The sequence below is a fragment of the Camellia sinensis genome, chromosome 1, assembly GCF_055761805.1.
Source record: "Camellia sinensis isolate YWXY chromosome 1, ASM5576180v1, whole genome shotgun sequence".
Taxonomy (NCBI): Eukaryota; Viridiplantae; Streptophyta; class Magnoliopsida; order Ericales; family Theaceae; genus Camellia; species Camellia sinensis.
In genome coordinates, this window is record NC_138961.1 from 153,107,355 (window position 1) to 153,126,060 (window position 18,706).

General features: G+C 38.1%; 1 pseudogene across 1 annotated transcript; it reads right to left on the reverse strand.

Moving 5' to 3' along the window:
- Positions 1 to 17,027: 17,027 nt before the first annotated feature.
- Positions 17,028 to 18,121, reverse strand: LOC114262009 (ethylene-responsive transcription factor ERF098 pseudogene; annotated as a pseudogene). Its single transcript, XR_014340203.1, has one exon. The product of XR_014340203.1 is annotated as an ethylene-responsive transcription factor ERF098 pseudogene (transcript).
- Between the last annotated feature and the right edge of the window lie 585 nt (positions 18,122 to 18,706).

Consider the following 18,706-nt stretch of genomic DNA (forward strand, 5'->3'; position numbering starts at 1 on the left):
GGATGAGATGGCACCTGGTCATGATCCGGTGTGATTAGTCAAGGCATCTATTCGGTGTAAGAATGATTTGCACCATAGATCGTCGATCTAACGGTCAGATCTGATTGGATGCGATCAAGGGACATGATCAATCGATCAGATCCATCAAGGCCTATAAATAGGCTACGAAATCAGCCATTTGATATCATCCAAAAAATTCAGAATTCATTCATGTAATTCTCTCTCTCTTTCCCTTTTTATTTTGAGTTTTTAATCAAGAGTTTCTTAAGTAAATTTCAATTTTTCTTACCAATAATCAAGTTCTGCAGATTTGATTATCAGTGTCTTGATTTTCTTGATTATATCAAGAGTATTCTGATCTACTATTGTCAGTGCAGACGCTGGTAGACTTGATCTTTAGATCAAACTTCATTATATCCTGGAGGCAAATTTGTTGTAACCCCCTGTACACTTTTTGGTGGGTACAAATATTGTCTTTTTCAAAGCGACTAAGTAACGCAACTTGAAGCACCAATTTTCTATTCTATATAGACAAGATCATTGCCAAGTTTTGAAGACCCGAAGACCACCAATTGAAGTATTCTAGACGAATTGTTCCAACAATCTAAAGACAATCTTTGGATATTGCGATGTCTATTCAGAAAATGACTCAAGATTTCATGAAGGTTGACCATTTTGATAGAGGAAATTTCTGACGTTGGCAAAAGAATATGCACTTTTGCTCACAACTCTCAAAGTGGTCTATGTGCTATCTACCCCCTATCCAACAGAGTAAGAAAACGAGACTGTGGAGCAAACCCGTGCCAGAACCAAATAGGAGAATGACGACTACATTCACTCAGGACACATTCTGAATGCCCTGTTAGACTCTCTATTCGATGTGTATCAACATCTGGAAACGGAAAAGTAACTCTGGAAATTATTACAGTCAAAGTACCTCATCGAGGATGCCACCAATAAGAAATTTCTTGTTAGAAATTTTATGTGTTTTACAATGATTGATACAAAGTCCATTATCGAACAATTCCACGACATCCAAAATATTCTGAGTCAATTTCGACAAAAGAATGTGAACATGGATGAATCTATTGTAGTTTCATCTATAATAAAGAAATTGCCATCTTCTTGGAAGGATTTTAAGAAAACTATGAAGCACAAAAAGAAAGATCTTACTTTAGAGAAATTAGCTCAACACCTTCGAGTTAAGGAAGAGTCAAGGTTACTTGAAAGTAAAGATAACCAATTGGCTCAGACGTCCAAGATCCACATGGTGGATGATGGTAAGAGGTTTAACAAAAAGAAACGGTAAGCATGAACCCCAACCCGATAAAAATGCTAAGAAGCCGAAAGGGGCTTGCTGGCACTGTGGCAAGCCAGGGCACTTCAGAAATGAATGTCGGTCATACTAGAAGAATCCAGAAGCATCAAATGCCAAGAACAAGTTTGTGGCTGTTGTATCTGAGGTGAACATGCTCGGAGATGTTGGTGACTGATGGATTGACTTAGGAGCAACAATGCACGTCTGTAACGACAAGAGTCGTTTCATTACTTATGAACAAGTGAGTGATGGAACAGTTCTCTACATGGACAACTCTTCATCTGCTGCTATCAAAGGCAAAGGGACGGTGGATCTAGAGTTTACATCTAGAAAAGTCCTAAGTTTTAATGATGTTTATCATGTACCTGATGTCAGGAAAAACCTAGTATTTGGAAGCTTGCTTAATAAGCATAGTTTCAATTAGTATTTGAGTCGGACAAATTTGTCCTGTCTAAGGATGGGATTTTTGTTGGTAAGGGCTACATGTATCAATGAATGTTCAAACTTGACGTTATCAATAATACATCTGTTTCTGCTTACATTGTTGATTCTCTTTCTTTATGGCATGCTCGTTTAGGTCATGTTAATACTAGGAAAATGCATGATATGGTTAATTTAGATTTAATTCCTAAGTATGATATTGATATGTTTGAAAAATGTAAAGTTTGTGTACAATCTAAAATTACTCGCATTCCATTTCCTAAGTAGATAAAAGCACATCTCTGTTTGAACTTGTGCATAGTGATGTGTGTGACATGCATAGTACCTCCACTAGAGGTGGTAAGAAATATTTTGAAAGATTTATTGATGATTTTTCTAAGTACTGTCTGCAGACGTCCCCGAACGTCCCGGGAGGATGAGTCACGTTCTACTCATTTGGGCTCACTACATGTTCGGACTTTCAAATTGTCACGGCTCTAAATTTGAACCAAAGAGTCCAAATCCGGCAAATCGTTTTGAGAAAATAGATTTTGAAAGAAGTGCCAAACATGGACTGCTTTGCCAGATACAGAGTCGCCACCTAAATGTTTTATTTTGGGAAAATTTAGGAAACCCTGACTCGTTTGCCTAAGGCCACGTGTCCGTTATCACCAAAGTTGCTTCGGCTCGGGAACTTGGGTACGATTGGGGAAGGTCACTTCGTGAGCACCCCTGCTCGCCCGATCAAAGATCGGCCTCTACTAACCATGATATCTAGTTTTGAAAACTTTATGCGTTCTTATTCCGGTTATTAGCCTAGATTTACTATGTGATGCGCACAACATACAAGTATAGACTGGATCGTCTGAATTGGAACAAAACATTTCATGTTTATTTTTTTAAAGTGGTTTGATGGTGCTACCCGCAAGTAGGCTAAGACGTGGATTTGCTACCCTCGGGTGGGCTTAGAAAAACATGATTTTGCCACTATCTAGTGGGCTTAAAACACACATTTGATGAATTGTTCCAATTCAAATAACCCAACCTCCACCCACAGGCATTTAGGCAGTTATATCACATAAGCATATAGCCTCATGGTAAGCATGCTATTCATGGCAGTCACTCACACGCATGCAAGGATGCTAAAGCATAAAACTTACCGAGTACTCCAAGCCAAAACAGAAGCTAATTAGAAATCCATGTATGATCCTAATTATACGGAAATGCCTAAGGAAACACATGCAAAAATGCAACTATAGCAGGCTCGGCTATTCTAAACATGGCATATGAAATGCTATAGCTAACATGTATTCAACTTGGAATTAAAAATACAATGCAGTTAGTATGATGCACCGAGCCCGGTGCATGCAAAACAGATGAATGAATGCAAACATGCTATCATACTGTATGCTAATTGAAACATGCCCTAATCTAACCATCATAAGCAGGTAAATAAAAGGGAGAAAGACGTGGGGTTGGAAGACATACATCACACACACGCACACTTATTACAGTTGTGCCCTCGCGCAGAGGGTCCGAATAAATAATATACAGTCCCGAATAAATATTACAGTCCAAATAATTACAAAATCCTAATTAATTAACAAATTAAACTAGGATAAGCTGTAAACTAGCATGCAAGCTAGGGACTGCCTCGACGCTGCTTCGGATGATGAATGATGCATGTCCGGGTTGCTTTGTGCGGAAATCCATTGCGATGCCCCAATTAGCCTCTGTTTGCAATTGTTCTTGGGATGCGTGCCAAGCTCCGGAAGGCTGCTCACTCTTGATTTGCTGTAACAGAGAGCAAAAAAGGGGCATGGCAAAGTGTTTTCACATATGTATGCACGACTACCTGTAGACACCCCATTTTTGACCGACCTTAAGACTCAGACGTCACCGATTGAGCGCTTGGTGATGTTGCATAATGTGCTCGTTCAGAAGTTTCAGAGTCTCGGCTGCGAGCCTTGCCTCCGGACTTTCGGACCCTTTCATGCTTTGCCTCGGTTTACGAACCAGGCTCAGTTTTCTCTGTTTTCTCTTCGTGAAGGGAGGGAGAGGTCTCGTAGATCATCTCTCAGTGGCCGTAGGCTACGTTTTGTGGTCGTAGGCCATTTTGCCCGTTTGGAGTCCGGTTTCTGGTTTTTCGGAGCCGTTGGCCGTGTGCCTCGGTTCGGGACCGCTTAACCACCTCCGTTTACTTCGATTTTTGGCGTACTTCTTATTTGCTCCCTTTCGAGGGACACTGAGGTCTGAGAGACCCACTTCGTGGTCGAATGCCACTTTCGGTGCTTAACAGGCAGTTTTCGGGGTCCCGAACTGCGCGTTCTGGCCCCCGAACATTCGTTTTGCATCGGTTTTCGTTCATTTTTGGCAGGTACCTCTGTTTCATCACTAGGAAGGCCGTAGAAGGGTGGGAGGCCAGCAATTGTTTCAGCAACCAGTTATATTCCTCCGGCGCCCTCCGATGCCCGTTTTTCTCACTTCCAAGCCAATGTTGACCACCCTAGGGCCACTTTCTTGCACCCAAAATCACATATTTGTGATGTACACACCTGGGAGGCCACCAATATCATATGGCCGGCCACTAATGTTGCTTGACCCTTTTGAACCCCTTCTAAAAGTGGGTTGTTCTCTCTCCTGGGTCACTTTTTCCAGTGTTTGACCACATAGTTGTGTTGTACACACATGGGAGGCCACGAATATCATATGGTCGGCTACTAATTCTCATTGACCTTTTTGACCCTTGGCCGGCCGGCCATAAGAGGTGGCCGGCCGGCCACCTGCAGCTTGGATAATTGGCCGGCCATGATCCTCAGCGTTGGTACATTACAAATATGTATTCATTTTCCCCGGATTTGGTATCCGAGAGGGGGTTGCCTTTTTGGAGGGAAACTTGGTTGGTTTTTCCTCCATTTTCCCCCCATTTTCCCCCCCTTTTTGCCTTTATAACAGCAACTCCAGCTGCTGGTTTGGAGGTTGGAAAAATTACCTAAAAGCCTTGTATACATATTTCCCTCCATCTCTCTCTTTCAAGCTCAAACAACCAAGTTCTACCCCTTTTTCTTCATCACTACCTAGCATCATCGCCACTACTCCATTTCCAGCAGCTGGAGGCTCTTCTTCAAGGCCTAGGAGTGCTACGTCTCAAGCCAAAAGGGTGCCAAAGTCAAGTCTTCAAGGGTAAGCTCCATTTCCCCTCTTTTGGTCCATATTTTGTTCAATACATAAGTCATACATGCTTGCTGTTTTGAGCTCCGGCCCTAACTGAAAGTGGCATTTTTTTAAGCTCCTTTTCACTTTTTTTTAAGGGTCTTACCCTGTTTGGGACCCCCATCTTGCACTTGCTTCATTACCCCTTTGTATGCCATAATCTTGCATAGTATTTTTTGGCCTATGTGTGGTCTGTTTTGGAGCATGATGTAAACTGTAGATAGGCTTATTTTGAGCCCTTCTTCAACATTGAAGAAGGGCTCATCACTATTTGGGACCTCCATGTGCCACTTTCCTTTATATCTCCATTTTGGCTCCATTTTTGCATGATTTGTTAGCCTATTGTGCTTCTGTTTTTGGGTTCTTTTCAGAACTGAAAATAGTCTTATTTTGACCCATTCTTCATGTTTTATTAAGGGTATTTCATGGTTTGAGGCATATTTTACATACTTTGTGTTATATCCCTCTTTTTGGCCTCATTTTGCATAGCATTTTGGACATATTTGCATACTGTTTTGGGTCCGACCATCAACTGTAAAAGGCATTATTTTTGGCCCCTCTTCAACATTGTTGAAGGGCCCCTTTGTGTTTAAGGCCAGAAACCACTACTTGCTTCTTTGGCCATCTTTTGGCCCATTTCTTGCATGAGAGTTTAGCCATACCTGTGCTGGTTTGTGTGGTTTGCCATAAACTGTAAAAGATCATTTTTTTGGGCCCCTCTTCAACTTTGTTGAAGGGCCCTAATCTGTTTGGGGTCAGCAGCTGTGAGTTGCTTCATTATCTCACATTTAGGGCCACTTTTGTATGCTAATTTAGCCCAACTTGTGCTCACTGTTTGGCCATGCTTTAAACTGTAAAAATGCTTGTCTAGGGGCTGCCTTGCTTCTATCTTTTCATCTCATGTTCAAATTATGTTTGTATTGTATAGTTATAAGCCATTTCATGACCAAAATCCATGTTTCGGGGCTCGTTCCATGCACCGGGTTTCATTTTACCTGGTTTCGGGGTTGTTTTGCATCTCATTTTACTTCTGATTTTTGCATTATAGTGTGCCATATTCTATGTTTTGCCATGTCTCATTAGAGTGGTATTTCGGTGCCTAAGGGTCGGTCCTCGGTTTGCGTGCACGCGTGCACGCATTTCAAGTTGTCTTGTTTTCATCTGATGGCCTCCTATGTGAGTGTGGCTGAGGCTCTCTCATGTTGGTGTAAGCCCATTGTTGCATTGCTTATGCCATTTCATCCATAGCATTGTGTATGCTCGGTTGTGTATTACCTCGTGCAGCGTCTATGCCATTCCATGACATTGTGTATGTTAGGATTGTATCTTAGTTGCATTTCATGCATGTCATGCATATTGCATCGTGTTCGGGATAGGAGTTAGCCCGAGCACGGGAAACGAGGTACGTTTCGTACTCCGAGTGACGGAACGTGTCTCAATTCCCCAGTCACCGACACTCTGGATTATCCATGATGGAGTTAGGTTTTTGTTTTGTTTTCACATGCATTCATTCTATATTGAGTTGTGCAATTCGACTCCTCGGCCATCATGCATCGAGATGCATGATTGGTGGCACGAGGATCGAGGCATGCATACATTTGTGAAAATACATTGCTATGCCCCTTTCCTGCTCTCTGTTGCAGCAAATCAAGAATCAGCGGTCTTCCGAGGCTTGGCACGCATTTCAAGAACAGGTGCAAACAAAGGCTAATTGGGGCATCGTCATGGATTTCCGCACAAGGCAGCCCAGACATGCATCATTCATCAGAGTCAAGGCAGTCCCTGGCTTGCATGCCAGTTTCTAGTTTTCTTAGTTAATTTGTAAATTAATTAGGAATTTGTTTATATTCGGACTGTATTATTTGGACTGTACTATTTATTCGGACCCTCTGCGCGAGGGCACAACTGTAATAAGTGTGGGTGAGTGTGATGTATGTCTTCCAACCCCACGTCTTTCTTCCTTTTTATTTACCTGCTTATGATGGTTAGATTAGGGCATATTTCAATTAGCATACAGTATAATAGCATGTTTGCATTCATTCATCTGTCTTGCATGCACCGGGCTCGGCGCATCATACTAACTGCATTGTATTTTCAATTCCAAGTTGAATACATGTTAGTTGTAGCATTTCATATGCCATGTTTAGAATAGTCGAGCCTGCTATAGTTTGCATTTTTGCATGTGTTGCATTAGGCATTTCTGTATACTTAGGATCATGCATGATTTCTAATGTAGTTTCTGTTTTGACTTGGAGTACTCGGTGAGTTTTTATGCTTTAGCACCCTTGCATGCGTGTGAGTGACTGCCCTGAATAGCATGCTTACCATGAGGCTATTTGCTTATGTGATATAACTGCCTGAATGCCTGTGGGTGAAGGTTGGGTTAGTTGGATTGGGACAATTCATCAAATGTTTGTTTTAAGCCCACTAGATAGTGGCAAAACCATCTTTTCTAAGCCCACCCGAGGGTGGCAAAATCTGCATTTTAAGCCTACTTGTGAGTAGCAAACCATCTTTCAAAAACAAACATGAAATGTTTTGTTCCAATTCAGGTAATCCAGTCTATACTTGTATGCTGTGCGCATCACATAGTAATCTAGGCTAATAATCAGAATAAAAACATATAATGTTTTCAAAACTAGATATCATGGTTAGTAGAGGCCGATCTTTGATCGGGCGAACGGGGTTGCTCACGAAGTGACCTTCCCCAATCGTACCCAAGTTCCCTAGCCGAGGCAACTTTGGTGATGACGGACACGTGGCCTTAGGCAAACGAGTCAGGGTTTTCTAAATTTCCCCAAAATAAAATATTTAGGTGGCGACTCTGTATCTGGCAAAGCAGTCCATGTTTGGCACTTCTTTCAAAATCTGTTTTATCAAAATGATTTGCCGGATTTGGACTCTTTGGTTCAGACTTAGAACCATGACAATTTGAGAGTCTTGAGCTGTAGTGACCCCAAATGAACAGAACGGGAGCTCGTTACTCCCGGGGCGTTCGGGGACGTCTACACTACCCTTCAGGGAGTGTAGTCCTCGGTCCTCGTGCCACCAATCACGCATATCGATGCATGATGGCCGAGGAGTCGAGTTGCACGACTCAATATGAAATGAATGCACATATAAACATAACAAAACCTAAACTCCATCATGGATAATCCGGAGTGTCGGTGACTGGGAATTGAGACACGTTCCGTCACTCGGAGTACGAAACGTACCTCGTTTCCCGTGCTCGGGCTAACTCCTATCCCAAGCACAATATAGTATGCATGACATGCATGAATGCAACTAAGATACAACCTAACATACACAATGCTATGAAATGGCATACACAATGCACGAGATAACATGGCATACACAATGCGCTAACATACAACCTAGCATACGCAATGCTATGAAATGAAATGGCATACACAATGCACAATGGACTTACACCAACATGAGTGGACCTCAGCCACACTCACATAAGAGGCCATGAGATGAAAATGAGACACTCGAGATGCGTGCACACGTGCACGCAAACTGAGGACCGACCCTAAGGCACAAAATGCCACTCTATCAAGACATGACAAGGCATGAAATATGATATGCAAACATGCAAATTTCAGCGCTAAAATATGACCCGAAACAGCCCCGAATCATGACAATATAGCACCTGATGCATGAAATGGTCCCGAAATGCAAGATTAAGCACATGAAATGACTTGTAGCTACCTCAAGCACGCATTATTTGTACATGAAGTATGAAGACAGATTCAAGGCAGCCCCAAAACAAGCATGTTTACAGCTTTAAGCGAGGCCAAAAAGCAAACAAAAATAGGGCTAAACCGATACGCAAAAATGGCCCTAAATGTGAGATAAAGAAGCAAGTCACAGATGCTGGCCCCAAACAGATGAGGGCCCTTCAACAATGTTGAAGAGGGGCCCAAAATATGACCTTTTACAGTTTATGACCAAGCAAAAAACAGTACACAAGCATGCTCAAAATACTATGCAAAACAAGGCCAAAAAGAGAGTTATAACACAAAGTACAAAAAGGATGCCTCAAACAGTAAAAGACCCTTAATGAAACATGAAGAGGGGGTCAAAACAAGGCTGTTTTCAGTTCTGACCAGAGTCCAAAAACAGAAGCACAAGAGGCTAATAAATCATGCAAAAATAGAGCCAAAAAAGGGATATAAAGGCAAGTGGAAGATAAGAGCCTCAAACAGTGATGAGCCCTTCAACAACATTGAAGAAGGGCTCAAAATAATCCCTTTTATAGTTTATGACATGCCTCAAAACAATTTATACATAGGCCAAAAATACTACACAAGAAAATGGTATACAAGAGAGGCAATGAAGCAAGTGCAACAAGGAGGCCTCAAACAGTGAGAGGCCCTTAAAAAAACATGAAAAATAGCTCAAAATAAGCCTAGTTCCAGTTAGGGTCAGAGCCCAAAACAGCAAGCAAGTATGGCTAATGTATTGAACAAAATAAAGTACAAAAAAAGAAAATAGGGACTCACCCTTGAAGACTAGTCTTTGGCAGCCCCTTGGCTTGAGATGCAGCACTCTTAGGCTCTGAAGAACAACCTCCAGCTGCTGGAATGGAGGATGGAAGGGTGGGGGTATGGGTTGGTGAAGAAATGAGTGTAGGACTTGAGGGTTTGGAGCTTGGAAAGATAGAGAGAGAGAGATACAAGGCAAGAGGCTCAAAGGTGATTTTTCGAACCCTCAAACACAACTGGGAGCTGCTGGTTTTATAAGCAAAAGAGGTGGAAAAGACGGGGAAAAATGGGGGGAAAAAATGGATGGAAATGAATCAAGTTTCCCCCCAAAAGGGCTAAACCCTTGGACATGGGTGAAGTGTAAAACAAAATACATGGCTAGAATGCACTTGGGACAAGGATCATGGCCGGCTAGTTTAAATGGGCAAAAAAGATCATCCACCAGAAAAATGTGGCCGTCCGGCTACTTTTTCTGACTTTTCTGGTCGGCCTGCTACATTTTCTGGCATTTCTGGCCGGCCTGCTACTTTTCAGGAAGAAAAAAATGGGCTTCCAGGAAGAAATGTGGCCGGTGGGTGATTGGGAAGTCCAATGGTGGCCATTGAAGTGTCCAAATTGAAGCCCCGGACATTAGCTTTCCAATGGCGTAAACCTTGCATTAAAATTCTTCCTGTGGAAAAATTTATACCCGTTTCCGTGAAGCCGCGCAAATTCGGTCCCAGCTGGAGTGATGCCCTACTTCAATCAACCATATCTCCCCTATCCGGAATTGGATTTAGGAGATTCTTGAGTGAAAAATGAGGCCTCGGGAGTAAGCTTTCCAACGGTGGTGGCCTCATAGCTTGATTCCAAGTATGTGAATGAATAGGCCCGATTCGGCGAGGGCTGTTCAATTCTCTCTTAACGATTCATGCCCATTTTCTTCCCCAACTGGACTTCTTCCCTCTTCTCCTCTTTTCTTCAACTTCAAACCCCTAAGTAAGGTATTTTGAAAGATTTTTCAAAGATTTCATCTCTCCTTCATTCAATTCCACTTTGTCCTTGCTCGGTTTACCGAAAAGTGCAACTTTTAACAAAATGCGAGCGTCAGAATATCGTAGGAACTTTATTTCAAAAACGTTTTTGAGAGAGAGGGTTTTAAGACTAAAATCTTTTTATCAAGATTGTTTTGGTCCAGAACAGGGGTATGAAGTTGAGATTTGACTCTCTCTTTGCCGAAGAAATTGCACATTTCCCCTACACACCTTGCTCCACCCAGTAAACCATCAATCATGTCCAAGTTTTAAAGGTAGTAAAAAATGGGGTGTCTACAGTGTCCTCTTGCTTCTACCTCTTTTCTTTGTCTTCTTGTTTCTGTAGCATCTTCAGATTCCAGTGAGCCACAGACTTATCAAGCAACTGCTCAGTCTCCGGCCTGGCAAGCTGCTATGTTAGATGAATATCAGGCTCTTTAAAGACAAGGTACTTGGTCTTTAGTCCCTCTTCCTCCTGATAAACAAGCTATTGGCTACGAGTGGGTTTTCAGGATCAAGAAAAACTCAGATGATTCTATTGCTAGACATAAAGCCAGACTAGTTGCTAAAGGCTTTCTTCAAACAGAGGGTGTAGATTATCACGAAACATTTAGTCATGTTACTAAACAACCCACCATCTGAGTTCTCTTATGTTTAGCACTTCATTATCATTGGCCTGTTAAGCAACTTGACATTTCAAATGCCTTTCTTCATGGCATTCTTGATGAAGAAGTTTAAATGTATCAATCTCAAGGTTTTATTGATGCTAATCATCCCTTACTTGTCTACAAATTGCACAAGGCTCTCTATGGCTTAAAACAAGCTCCTCGAGCTTGGTTCTCCACCTTCTCTTCTTTCATTATTTCCTATGATTTTGTTCCTAGTTACTGTGACTCTTCTTTGTTTGTCAAACACACTTCTACTTCCATTGCTATTCTACTTGTTTATGTGGATGATATACTACTCACTAGGAGTGATCCTCTCTATATCTCTGTCCTTGTTCAGCATATGCACTCAGCCTTTTCTATGAAAGAGTTAGGTTTGCTTAACTATTTTCTTGGTATTTCTGTTGCCTCTTCTCCTTCAGGTTATATTTTGTCTCAGCAGAAATATGCTTATGAAATCTTAGCAAAGGCAGGGATGAGTGACTGTAAGCCATATTCTTCTCCCATGGCTACTAAGGTTGCTCTTTCAGAGGTGGACTCTCATTTTTCTCAGCCTAGTCTTTACAGAAGCTTAGTGGGTTCTCTATAATACCTCACTCTTACTAGACCTGATCTCAGTTTCACTGTCAACTATCTGTGTCAATTTTTACAAAATCCTTTGACTAGTCATTTTGCTGTTGTTAAATAACTCCTCAGATATCTCAAGGGCACTTTGAGTCATGGCCTGCATTTTACTTTTGGCCTTCTTGTTCTTAATGCTTTTTCAGACTCAGATTGGGCTAGCAGTGCTCTTGATAGAAGATCCATTACAGGCTATTGTGTGTTTCTTGGTTCCAACCTCATCTCTTGGTGTGCTAAGAAGCAACCAATAGTTTCCAAATCCTCCTCTGAGGATGAATATCATGCTTTAGCTCAGGTTTCTGCTGAGTTGAGCTGGATTGGCATGCTTCTTGCTAAACTTCATGTCTCTGTGGATATTCCTACTCTATGGTGTGATAACTTGTCTACCATAGCCTTGGCCTACAATCCAGTCTTTCATGCAAGGACCAAGCATATTGAGGTAGACTATCATTTTGTTCGTGAGAGGGTTGTGCCAAGAAACTTGCTTTTTGCCACATTGCCTCCACTAATCAGATTGCATATGTCCTCACTAAGCCTCTCTCTGTTTCCATATTTCAATATCTTCAGGACAAACTTCAGGTCTTTCCTAATTCCCTCAGTTTGAGGGGGACTGATAAACATAAGCCTCAAGCTGATCAATCATCTCCTCAGCTGCAACAGCATCCATTCAAAGCTGATTCATCATCTCCTCAGCTGTAACAACCTAAGCCAGATACAGGACAGTAGCCGTATGAGCTGCAGCTCAGTTAAAGCTTGGAGGTAATTAGTTTGTTAGAACTAGAGTTGGATTGTAGTTATGGTTAGGTTAAGTGGTTAGGAGTTATAGTTAAGAAATAGCTTATCTCTATAAATAGTGATTGTAAACCTATCTGTAAAGTGTTGAATAAACAGATCAAATTCTCTTTAATAAGTGACAGATCAAGGTAGATTAGATGACAACTGAGGGCAAGGGCGATGATTAATGCAAATTCTTGTACCAATTAGATGTTTTGTGGTAGAGGTAGGTAGCGTTGGTGTTGGTGTTGGTGTTGTAGAGAGAATAGGGAGAGAGTAGTACAATACACATTTTATCTTTGGAAAATGGTCACGTGTTGTCTTAACATGTATTATTAATTGGACTGAATTGATACAAAATTTAAAATTTTAAGTCAAATTAAATAAATTGAAACTATATGAAATGAATTGAAACCAAAATAAATAAATAAATACATGGAATACCATATAAATTGTCCATAAATTCCATATAAATTGTCCATAAATAAATGATACTAGTAAGACATATCACTATTTGAGTTGCAAAAGAGGTTCTATATCCCTGTATATACACTTATAACTATTATTTATATTATTATTTTCAGATTGTAGGCAAATCATGTATTATATGAGTCACATCATAATGCATTAGGATGGGAACATCCACAAGCCTACCATCTACTCAGATTCAACACATATATAGCCTAGGGTCACCTGCGGGTACCAAAGTCAACTAAGTGAAAAAACAAGGTCCATGTGAAATTTTCTTGATTAAGATTTCAACCAATATTAAAACAAGCTAATATATATATTTTTTAATTTTATTTTATTAGAAAGTACAAAAATTAGTACATTATACATTCGATAATAAATAGTCTCATAAAAATATATCAAAATACAAGAAGAATTTTAAAAGAGATAAAGAAAGCCCTAGTTGATATTCAATTGGCTAAAAACTTCAATATCATGCATTTTGCTAGTTTTATCCAAATGGTCCGTTTCATTACTCGGAGTATCATGAAAAATATAGAAAATGAAAAAAAATAAAAAATTTTAAAATTAAACATATAATATTTGTATGGTTCTTAAAATATGTGTTTCGCCTTATTCATCTTTCGAGTTCTAGTTTTTGATAGGTGTATCATCACATCAAAGAGTGCTCTAGCTAAATCTAAAGAAGATCAAGTGCATCAACATATGTATCAGCATCAGGCTACTTGAGTTTGTTAGATAGGTGGTTACAGAGTTAGTTAGATAGTGAGGCTTATATAAACAAGAGTTGTATTTGAGAATTCCAAACTCCGCAAAATAATATCAAAGATAAGGGAAGTAAAAAAAATAATAGAGCGAGGGAAAACTGCCACTGGTAGTAGGAATAATAGCACAAAGAATGTTTATTAGATCAAAATGTATATGTATTTAAGCTCTAGGCATTTACAATAATTATGTTGGAAAAATTAATTTCAAAATATTTTGAATGATGCAGAAAATGTCATATTGTGTTGGTAACAAGTCAAGGTCTAAGGTTGTCTACCATTGTGAAGTGAGTATAACATTATCCTAGTGTAAGAATGAATGTGTCATGAGTTGAGTTGTATAAGCGAAAGAGAAGAATAGTGAAAAGCTTCCAGGAGTGAGTAAACAAAAGCCCCAATTTTCAAACAATGGTGTCAGTGCTTGCCAAAAACTCGAACGTGGTATTACTGTTTGTTGGGTTCATAAACTAGGTTTAAAAAGAAAAATAGAGCAACTACTATAGAAGAATCAAGTTTGTCTTGGTAGCTAGCGAATTCCAATAACAGAAAAGAAAATAATGGATCATTTTTGCTGAACAATTGAAACTTTCATTGTTATTTAATTATGAAAAGATACAGTGTATATTTATACAGATGAGTAAAATAGATCATTATAACAACTTGCTAACAAACCAATCCTAACAAACTCTAATTGCTAACTAAATTGAGCCGCATCTTGTGAGCCATAGGTTGAAGCCGTAGTTGCTGGTGTAGCTGCGAAGCGAGTCTTACTAATTTTCAATTTTTTTTTTTTTTTTTTGAACAGCAAAAAAGAGACTTTATTAATGTAAGAATATAGTATAAGGTACAAAACAAAATATACCAATAAAGAGAGGCAAGTGCAAAAGTATCACGATGAGCTAAATCATCCCAACTAAGTTAGCACCAAAGAATCCATCCTATCATTTGCTAGCACCCCCAGAATTGGTGAGGAACCAACTACAGAAACAAAACAAACACCTCAGCACCCCCGAGTTGGTGAGCCCATCTTATCAATTTTCAATTGATCACATATTCTGAAATTTTTGTGTTTTTTGAATTATAACTTTTGGAGTGCTGAAACTTGCATATATTTTTAAGCATGCAATTTATGGTGTGATGTTATTATAAGCCCAAACCATTGCTAGTTAGACAAATAGAGAAGAAAAATAAAGTGCATCGAAGATACTTAAGGAATGAATACATAAAGAAGAGTTTGGAAACATTATGAAGTCACCAAATCAGATATGAAAAAAATTAAATAATAATAAAAAAAAACTTCATTTATTTTTCATAACTAAGAGAAAATATTTTTAGGAATTGATTATTGTGTCCAAATTTTGTAGAAATGTTAGTGAAAATGGAAAAAGAAGAGGACATGGTAAATGAAAAGAATGAAGAGAAGTTTAAAAAAAAAAAGAAAAAAGAAAAAAAGATGAGGAAATGAAGTGGATGAAAATGTTGGATTGAAAGAATAAAAAATTGCATAAGTCAAAGATGAAAAATTTGAAAAGCAAGACAATGCAATTCTTATGAAAGTTGGCAAATAACATAATGCAGTTGCTAAGACAGAAAGATTTCTCACCTACCACCCAAAAAAAAAAAAAAAAGTTGAAGAAGAAAATGATTTCTCTACTAAATGGCTATGTGGCCGTATTTGTATGATAGCATGAATAATGAAAATCTAAAAATCTCAAATATTTACTTTGGTAAGGAGATTCATGTTTGATACAAGTTGTGTAAGCATTGAGCAAATTTTTGATACACAAGATCAAGTGAAAGAAAAGTTCAACAAGCATAAAGAAATGAAAGAATATGAAGATTCACCGCAAGCTCGTGGGAAAAAGAAATTCAAAAGCATATGCAAGAAAACAGGTTGAAGCCAAGCATATCCATATAAATTGCCACAAAGATTGTTTCTTTCAAGAGTATTGGAAATTCAGAAGATTTCAAGTTCAAGAGGAAAAAGCATTTAAACTATGTCTTTAAGGAGTTTAAGAAGTTTTCACATCTCTAGAAAATGAATATTTAAAATTTACTAATTAGGGTGTTGGGAAAAGTAATTTCAAATTTTCAAAATATTTAGGGTCTAAAATGATGGGAAAATGTATTAGAATGTGTGAATGAGTCAAGATCTTTCATAGTTCCAGGGAAATTTATCATCATTGAGGAGTTTATAATTATCCTAATCTATGGGAAGAAAAGTGAAAAGCTCCTATGGGTGAGAAAATGAAAAGTCCCCAAATAATAAGACGTGAAACAAATCCTCAAACATTGTAGAAGTGAAAACCTCACCAACGTTTGTTGCAAGAAAAATTCAAATACAGTAGAATTTTTTTCAATAATGATACAAGAGCTTGTCGAAAATTCCAACAAATTATAGGACTATAAAATGTCAACAACTACTCTACATACACAGACACATAACAAAGAAATTTAGTGATAAAAATAATAAATAAATAAGGAAGAAAAATAATAAGCAACAGAAGAAGAAGAAGAATATAGCTGATCAAAAAGGAAGAAGAATAGTAGAGTGAAGGAACTTTCTGAAAAAATTAGTAAGAGATTAGATACTGGCATTTTCCTTTATCTTATTAGAAAATTCCCAACTTACATAAGATATTTTGATTATACTAGAACAGTATCAAACATTGAAAAATTACAAATTTTAGTAATCTAGCTTGATTTTGCTTTTGTCAGACACAACTTCACCTGAAACACTTGAGAGGCTCTCAAACCAAACAATCTTTCTCTTCTATTCCTTAATAGAAATTCATAGAGCATTGTTTCTTTATTCTCTACAAAAAAAATTTTTATGCAATTAAATGTCCCAATTTTGGGTTGTAAAGAAGGCATAAAATTTGAGGTTTTCCATGATAGCCGTTAGTGTGGAGAGGAATAGAATGACTCTGAAATTAGAGTATGGAGAGAACTGAAATTAGAAAGGATTGAGATATTCTCATTGAATGTATTAAATTTCAGAGCCATCTTATTCTTCCTCATTGAATGGATTAAAACTAAAAATATAATTTATAAAAAAATTTTATACTAATTAAGTAGCTAAACCAGTATATATATTTACACAAAATAGCAGTTATGTGTAAATTTTTTTTAAATTTTTTTTATTTATCAACAAAGAATAATTTTATTAAAAGAACATAACAATTGAAAAGGCCTGATAAAAATTGGATCATAGTTTAAAAAATACATCCGAACTATATTGGCATCTACTTATAAGTCAAATCATGTGCATATCAAGACCATAAGGCAAATCAGCGTTTCTTCATAAATTTGAATATGAAATCTCGCTCACATAATTGCTCTCTCTATGAGTACTTGAGCAATTGTCCTAGATTTAAATCGGTATAGATCTACAATTTTGTTTTTTAGGTAAAAATAACAAGAAGAAATAGAATTGCTTTATTTGATTTAGAAATGAGATGAGCATATACAATATATATATATATATATAATGTTGTAATAGGTGATGAGCAAGATATATGTAAGTATGAGCGGCATGAATGATATGGAAGTGCATAGTAGAGAGGAGTGATGTATTATTGAGTCAAGTTCCATGAGTAGGTCTTTAAGATGAGCTCAAGAGCTCATCTAAGAGATCAGCTCCTAGGTCCTCAAACTCAAATACCAACATATTTGCTACTGCTGCTGCTGGGGAGTTGGAGGAGGAGGAGGAGGAGGACCCACCATTCTCACAACTGCTGCTGCTGGACTTCATCGTCTTCATGTCACGAAGCGATTCCTGGACTCTGTCAGCAGGAAAGTTGAGGCGAGCTGATTCGCCTCGCATCACAAATGCAGCTTGGTCATAAGCCAAAGCAGCCTCCTCTGCAGTAGTAAATGTTCCGAGCCATACACGCACTCCTTGCCTCGTGGAATCACGTATCTCCGCTGCATACTTTCCCCAGGGCCGCTTCCTTACCCCTATGTACCTCTTTTCCTTTCCTGCCTCCGTTTTCGCCTTTGAAGTAAACCCTTCGTCATCATTAAATCCTTTACAAGAATCAGTTTCCAAAGATTTTTCCTTCACATTCTCATCAGCTTGTTTACGAAAATTTATCTCAGCGAATGGAGATTCAGGCATGATGTCAAACCTAAGGTATTGAGAAGATGAACAATCTTCCATGGGTGAATCGATAGGCTCAGATCTGGTCTGAAATCTTTTCGCCTTTGATTCAATCCCTTTGAATGCCTAAACTTCAAACAAAGAAAGAAGAAGAAAAGAAGCTAGAGGATGAGATTAAATTTGTCAAAGATACCGGCAGGTATAAGGTTCTCTTCAACACAAACAAGATGTCATTTGCATTTGTCCCTTGTATGTATATTAAGAAGTTGTGGGTTTTTCTTTCTTTCTTTTATTATTCTTCTTCTTATTATTATAAAAATAGTCGGTGCACATTAAGTATTTATCCTCACTTGTCACATTTGAATAAATAGGTTAATTTTAGAACTTCTAGTTGATTTTTTAATTATTTTAATTTGGTTAAAAAAATTATTTTGGGATGATATAGTTGGGTTTTTTTTATTTTCTATTTCTATTTTTATAATTGATTTGATAGTTGTGAGAAAAAAAAACTAAATGATTATAGTTTGAATGTGATATTTTGTCTTATTGATTATTTTAACATATTTTACCTTTATTAACTATTTTAGCCAAAAAAAAAAAAAACACCAAATCAACTTCCCAAACATCCCCAATATAAACTATACAGTGTAATTTTTGTATTATAATTTTGTGTATCTAATATTTTTGTAATTATTTTTTAGAAATGCTATGGATAATGCAAAGTTATTCTGAAATCTATCCTGAAAGGAGTTGTATGATGTATATTTAAAATTAGTGAGGTATGGACTATATTCAAAATAATTGTGATGTATAAATTTGTTTCTCTCAATATTATTTTCTGAATTTATGGTATAGTTA